The 7713-nt window shown below is 45.1% G+C and overlaps 1 protein-coding gene across 1 annotated transcript in view; it reads left to right on the top strand.

Annotated features, from left to right (window-relative positions):
• Positions 1-5397: 5397 nt before the first annotated feature.
• The window catches only part of DPP8 (dipeptidyl peptidase 8), a 36224-nt gene continuing 33908 nt past the window's right edge, over positions 5398-7713 (top strand). The window contains exon 1 of the mRNA XM_060755609.2: positions 5398-5841. The gene's annotated coding sequence lies outside the window, so the exon portion shown is untranslated. The remainder of the gene's footprint in view (positions 5842-7713) is intronic.

Raw genomic sequence — 7713 nt, 5'->3', positions numbered from 1 at the left:
CAAAATAATCAAAGAATTGCAAGGGAACCCCAAAGGCCATCCAATCCAACCTCCTTCTCCAGGCTGGGAGGCACCATTAAAGCCCCCTCGGCAGATGGCCACCCAATTTCAAAACCTCCAAAGAGAGCAAGATAATCAAAGAATTGGAAGGGAACCCCAAAGGCCATCCAATCCAGCCTCCCTCTGCCAGACAGAAAGGTGCAATCCAAGCCCTCTTGACAGATGGTCATCCAGTTTCAAAACGTTCCGAGAGAAAGAATACTAGAATTGGAAGGGAACACTAAAGGCCATCCAATCCAACCCTTTCTGCCAGGCTGGAAGGTACAATCCAAGCCCTCTTGACAGATCACCATCCAGTTTGAAAACCTCCAGAGAAAGAGAGCAAAAGAACCCTAAATGCCGTCCAGTCCAACCTCTTTCTGCCAGGCTGAAAAGCACCATCAAAGCCCTCCCAACAGATGGCCACGCAGCCTTTCCTTAAAGATCTCCAGAGAAGGAGGTAAGATAGAATGCTAGAAATGGAAGGGACCCTCCTAGCCATCCAGTCCAACCTACTTCTTCTAGACAACCCAAGTCCTTCTAACATGGGCCAGCTACATCTGTTTAGGGGCCATAAACATTTGCAGCCAGAATTGTATTTGCAAGACATTGGAAGACAAGAGAAAACCCAACGGAAGAAAAATGGAAATTAAAAATAATGGATATAAAGAATATGGACAGATTAATTTTTTTTAAAGACATGAAGGCAAACCCAAATGCCCTACAGATTGGACTTTACTAGACATTTTCTCTCCCCCCCCCCAATTTTTTGATAGAAATGATGCAACTATGAGAAGACGGAAAGACTAATTACAACTTATATGCAAGAGACTAATTGCCTGGATTACAGCAACAAGAATGATTGACAACTGGGAAATAGAGGGAGAAAACGTGAAGGCAGTGACAGACTTTGTATTTCTAGGCGCAAAGGTTACTGCAGACACAGACTGCAGCCAGAAATCAGGAGACGCTTACTTCTTGGGAGGAGAGCAATGACCAATCTCGATAAAATAGTGAAGAGTAGAGACATCACACTGGCAATGAAGATCAACATAGTCAAAGCCATGGTATTCCCTGTAGTCACCTACGGATGTGAGAGCTGGACCTTAGGGAAGGCTGAGCGAAGGAAGATCGATGCTTTTGAGCTGTGGTCCTGGAGGAAAGTTCTGAGAGTGTCTTGGACCATGAGAAGATCCAACCAGTCCATACTTCAGGAAATAAAGCCCGACTGGGAAGGATAGTAGAGGCAAAGATGAAGTACTTTAGCCACATCATGAGAAGAAAGGAAAGCTTAGAGAAGACAATGATGCCGGGGAAAAATGGAAGGAAAAAGGAAGAGGGGCCGACCAAGGGCAAGATGGATGGATGGCATCCTTGAAGTGACTGGATTGACCTTGAAGGAGCTGGGGGTAGTGACGGCCGACAGGGAGCTCTGGCGTGGGCTGGTCCATGAAGTCACGAAGAGTCGGAAACGACTGAATGAATGAACAATTGCCTGGATAGGAAAAGAATTTGGAAGAATCATAGAATCAAAGAGTTGGAAGAGACCTCATGGGCCATCCAGTCCAACCCCCTGCCAAGAAGCAGGAATATTGCATTCAAATCACCCCTGACAGATGGCCATCCGGCCCCTGTTTAAAAGCTTCCAAAGAAGGAGCCTCAACCACACTCCGGGGCAGAGAGTTCCACTGCTGAATGGCTCTCACAGTCAGGAAGTTCTTCCTCATGTTCAGATGGAATCTCCTTTCTTGTAGTTTGAAGCCATTGTCCCATTGCGTCCTAGTCTCCAGGGAAGCAGAAAACAAGCTTGCTCCCTCCTCCCTGTGGCTTCCTCTCACATATTTATACATGGCTATCATATCTCCTCTCAGCCTTCTCTTCTTCAGGCTAAACATGCCCAGCTCCTTAAGCCGTTCCTCATAGGGCTTGTTCTCCAGACCCTTGATCATTTTAGTCACCCTCCTCTGGACACATTCCAGCTTGTCAATATCTCTCTTGAATTGTGGTGCTCAGAATTGGACACAATATTCCAGGTGTGGTCTAACCAAGGCGGAATAGAGGGGTAGCATGACTTCCCTAGATCTAGACACTATGCTCCTATTGATGCAGGCCAAAATCCCATTGGCTTTTTTTGCGCCACATCACATTGTTGGCTCATGTTTAACTTCTTGTCCACAAGGACTCCAAGATCTTTTTCACACGCACTGCTCTCGAGCCAGGCACCCCCCATTCAATAAGGTTTTTATTTTTATCTCTTTTTCTTCTTTACTTTTTTCTGCCATTTGTAACATATATTTTTTACAATTTCCCCCCCCCCTTTTTTTCCATTTTCATTCCAATGTGTTTGTCTCCCCCCCCAGCCCTTTTACTCCCACTCTTATTAGTAAGGAAACCTCTGTACCCTTTTACCATAGTTAGTCTATTTCTCCTTTTTTCCTTTCTACTAATTAAATTTTCCTACCCCTTTTTACCCTCCTCCCCGTTTTTCTTTTCTTTTTAAAATATTTTTTATTATTTTATCATAGTTATTACATTTGTTATACATTTGTTTATAGTAGTTACATATTATTCATCATCCTCTTTAACATATAATATTATTCTGCTTAAGCATTTTCTCCCCTTTCTTCCCACCACTGTGCTCCCCTCCCCCATTTCAAGCCACAACTTTTACATATAATCTGTCCAAAATCTCATTTCTTCTTGTGGCAGTAACCTTCCTTCTTTATTTTTTAAACCATTTACAACAAATTTTCCCCATACAATATCAAAATCACTTTGTTTCCATATACCTTTTTAACTTTTAATATACATGTAAGCTTATCATTTATTGCCAGTTTCCATGCTTCCTTGTACCACTCCTCTATTTGTATATTTATTTCTTTTTTCCAGTTCCTTGCTATGAGCAGTCTTGCTATTGTTAATAAGTTTGATCCCTAATCCATCTAAAACACAGACATGTGCTTTTCACCTTAAGAACAGACAAGCATCCCGAGCTCTGAGGATGACCTGGGAAGGAATCCCACTGGAGCATTGCAGCACACCCAAATACCTGGGAGACACTCTGGACCATGCTCTGACCTACAAGAAGCACTGCCTGAACATCAAGCAAAAAGTGGGCGCTAGAAACAACATCATACGAAAGCTGACTGGCACAACCTGGGGATCACAACCAGACACAGTGAAGACATCTGCCCTTGCGCTATGCTACTCTGCTGCTGAGTATGTATGCGCAGTGTGGAACACATCTCACCACACTAAAAGAGTAGATGTGGCTCTGAATGAGACATGCCGCATTATCACAGGGTGTCTGCGCCCCACACCACTGGAGAAATTACACTGCTTAGCCGGTACTGCACCACCTGACATCCGCCAGGAAGTAGCAGCCAATAGTGAAAGGACCAAGGCAGAGACATCTCCAGCTCATCCCCTGTTTGGGTATCAGCCAGCATGTCAACGACTTAAATCAAGACATAGTTTTCTTAGATCTACAGAGACACTTGCTGGAACACCCCAGCAAGTGAGAGTCCAAAAGTGGCAGGCTCAAACCCAGCACCTCAATCCATGGGTGATACCAGATGAGAGACTCCCCCCTGGGCACACAGAAGACTGGGCGACTTGGAAGGCGCTGAACAGACTGCGCTCTGGCACCACAAGATGCAGAGCCAACCTTCAGAAATGGGGCTACAAAGTGGAATCCTCGACATGCGAGTGTGGAGAAGAGCAAACCACTGACCACCTGCTGCAATGCAACCTGAGCCCTGCCACATGCACCATGGAGGACCTTCTTGCAGCAACACCAGAAGCACTCCAAGTGGCCAGATACTGGTCAAAGGACATTTAACCAACTACCAAGTTTGCAAAATCTGTGTGTTTTTTTCTTTTTCTTTTTAATCTGTGTGTTTGTTTTGTTCTGTTAGAATTGTAACACAATGGTATGGTTGCTGATGACACGATAAATAAATAAATAAATAAATAAATAAGTTTATCGCTTCTTTATCCTCCTTTTTCAATTGTTTATTGTTATATAGTGATAATAAAGCTATGCTAGGACTTTTCTCAATTTTCATATTCATTATATCTTCTATTTCTCTAAATACTTTCTCCCAAAAATTATTTACATATTTACATTGCCACCACATATGTATATATGTTCCTGGTTCTTGGCACCCTCTCCGTTTTTTCTTTCTCCCCCCCCTTTCCCCTAAAAATTCAATTTTTTTTAATAAAACAACAATTTTATCACCGTTTTTAACACAATCAATACTGCAACGTGTTGTTTAAAGTCTGGCCTATCTTCCTGCTCAATCTGAGCATGGGGGGGGTGCTTTGGAAACCCAATTGTGTGTGCATGCCAGGGCCGTAGCCAGAAAAAAAATTTGGGAGGGGTTGAAATTTCGGGGGGGGGGGTGTTGAACATTTCGCGGGGGGGGGGGGGGGTTTGAAACCTCCCTTCTAGCTCACGCTGAAGCAAAGAGCACAGCAGGGGGCAGAGCAACCTTCAATAGCCTGCAGCTCCGCCCCTGTGAACCACCTCCACTAAGTCTGGCCTCCTTAATGAGAACATTCAACACACACACACACACCCAACTTGGTTGCTTCACTACATCGGATATTGCTGCAAGTAATGACAGAGTGAATAAATTGTCAATATTTAAGGCCTTGCATGGTCTGGGGCCGATGTACCTGAGGGACCGCCTCACCCCCTACCAACCCCAGAGATCCCTCCGTTCTGAGGACCAAGATCTATTGGAAATTCCCAGTGTCAAGACCTTGCGTCTAACAGCAACCAGACGCAGAGCCTTTACAGCAGTGGCACCATCGCTCTGGAATACTCTGCCACCTGAAGTCCGTGCCTTGCGGGACTTATCAGCTTTCCGCAGGGCATGTAAGACATATCTGTTTCGACGGGACTTTGATCTCTGATATTGCTGTTTTTAAATTGTTTTAAATTGTGTTCGATTTTAGCCTGTTCTTGTAAGCCGCTCCGAGCCCCAGGGGAGTGGCAGCATATAAGTTCGAATAACAAACAAACAAACAAATATTTGCTTGAGATAGTGTTTGCAGTTCTGGAGGGACTCTTACATTTGTGCATCTCATAGACTTAGCATGGGGATTTGGTTAACCAGTTAAAATTCATGAGTAAACTGTGTTTTTAAAAAGAATCTGAAACATTTCGGGGGGGGGGGTTGAACCCCTTACCCCCCCCCCCCTCGCTACAGGCCTGGTGCATGCATATAGAGAGAGAGGGGGGGGATGTATGAATGGAATGCAATATGTGCCTATATGTGTGTATATGAATTGTGTGTGCCCTCCTCTTTTCTGCTGCAAAACTAGCCCAGTGCGTAAAGCGCCTGCCCAACTTTGCGCCCTCGTGCGTCTTGGAGAGCCTTGGGGGGACCTCCATTTCGGGCTCTGGAAGCCCCATTCCGTGTCCGTTGTTGACCAAATAAAAAGGCCAATGTGTAGCCGAAAGCTTGGCCTGTCTGGTACATGAATATGGGGTCGGAGGGCCCCCGCGGTGCCTGACTTTTGGGGCCCCCTTTTCCGCTGATTGGGAGAGCGCGCCAAACTGCCTTCAGGGTTGGCTTTGGAGAAGAGGAAGCAAAGGGAAGAAAGAGGAGGCGAAGGAAGAGGGGAAGGCTGCTCCCTCGGTGCCTGCCTGCGGGGGCAGTGTGCTCCGGAGGCGGCTGCAGCTGTAGCTTCGTGGCCCGGCCCCTGGAAGGAAGCGACGAGGAAGCGGAAGGCCCCACATCCGCAGCAGGAGGAGGAGGAGGAGGAAAGAGGAGAGACGCGCCGCCCGCAGTGAGTAGCAAGGCAAAGGCGCCTCTCCAAAAGGGGACCTTTTCCCAGGCTTGGGTTCCCGGGTTTCCTGGGGCTCCTCTATGGGGTCCCGGGGGGAAAGGAGGCAAGGAAAAGCCTCGCCAAGCAGTGCCAGGCTTGGAGAGGGCAAGGCGAGGGCCCAAGCCCAGCCCCAGGTCCTCCCCACCGCCCCCAACCTCATGGGGAAGGAGCAGAACCTGGGAATGCCTCTCCAAGGGCGCGGCAGGAGGACATCTAGTCTGTCATCTAGGGCTGCTTTGCTGCCATATGCATGCACACATTTATGACATGCCTATATAGGCAAGTATGGCACTCATATCTCTATCTCTATCTTCCTTCTCCTCTCTCTATATGCACACACAATTCACATGCATACATTTAAGATATGCCTACATAGGCACATATTGCATTCATATCTATAGCTCTCTCTGTATATGCACACACAATTCATATACACACATATAGGCACATATTACATTCAGATCTATATCTTCCCTCTCTCTCTAGATGCACATACAATTCACATGCATACATTTAAGATATGCCTACATTGGCACATATTACATTCATATCTATAGCTCTCTCTATATATGCACACACAATTCATATTCACATATATAGGTACATATTGCATTCATACATCCCCCTCTCTCTCTATGTATATGCATGCACACACAATTCACATATACACATTTATGACATGCATATAAAGGCACATATTACATTCAGATCTATATCTTCCTTCTCCTCTCTCTATATGCACACACAATTCACACGCATACATTTAAGATATGCCTACATAGGCACATATTGCATTCATATCTATAGCTCTCTATATGCACACACAATTCACATACACACATTTATGACATGCATATAAAGGCACATATTACATTCAGATCTATATCTTCCTTCCCCTCTCTCTATGTTTATTTATTTATTTATTTGCATTATTTCTACCCCGCTCATATCAGCCCGGAGGCGACTCAGAGCGCCGTACACAGTCGGCACAATTCGATGCCATAAAAATACATACATTGATAAGTAAAAGAACCATTATAGTGCAATTAGACATAAGACAGTGCATAATAACAATGTTAAAAGCTAAAAACTGTATCCTCTCATTCAAGTCCTTATCCGTTCCATCGTCTTGGGCCGTTCCTGGGTCATTTTCCAATTCAAGTTTGTTTATTTATTCGTAGGTTCCAAATGCTTGCTCGAAGAGCCAAGTTTTTACTCTTTTCAGAAAGGTCAGGAGGGAGGGGGCTGATCTAATGTCCCTAGGCAGGGAGTTACACAGCCAAGGGGCCACCACAGAGAAGGCCCTGTCTCTCGTCCCCGCCAGACGTGCTTGCGAAGCAGGCGGGATCGAGAGCAGGGCCTCCTCAGACGATCTCAAATTCCTGGAGGGTTCATAGGAAGAGATGCGTTTGGCTAGATAAGCTGGGTCGGAACCGTTGGGCTTTATAGGCTAAAGCCAGCACTTTGTATATATGCACGCACAATACACATATATTTATGACATGCACATATAGGCAGGTATTGCATTCATATCTATACCTCCCTCACTCTATATATGCACACACAATTCACATACACACATCCAGGCACATATTTCATTCATACACATCTCTCTATACATGTATGCGCCCACAATTCACATGTACACATTTATGACATGCATATATAGGCAGATATTACATTCATACCTATATCTCCCTCCCTCTCTCTATATGCACACATAGTTCACATGCACGCATTTATGATAGGCCTATATAAGCACATATTGCATTCATCTCTCTCTCTCTCTCTCTCTCTATATATATATATATATATATACGTGCATACAAATCA

Source organism: Anolis sagrei, chromosome 9 (genome assembly GCF_037176765.1).
Source record: "Anolis sagrei isolate rAnoSag1 chromosome 9, rAnoSag1.mat, whole genome shotgun sequence".
Lineage (NCBI taxonomy): Eukaryota > Metazoa > Chordata > Lepidosauria > Squamata > Dactyloidae > Anolis > Anolis sagrei.
This window is presented reverse-complemented; position numbering and strand designations above follow the sequence as displayed.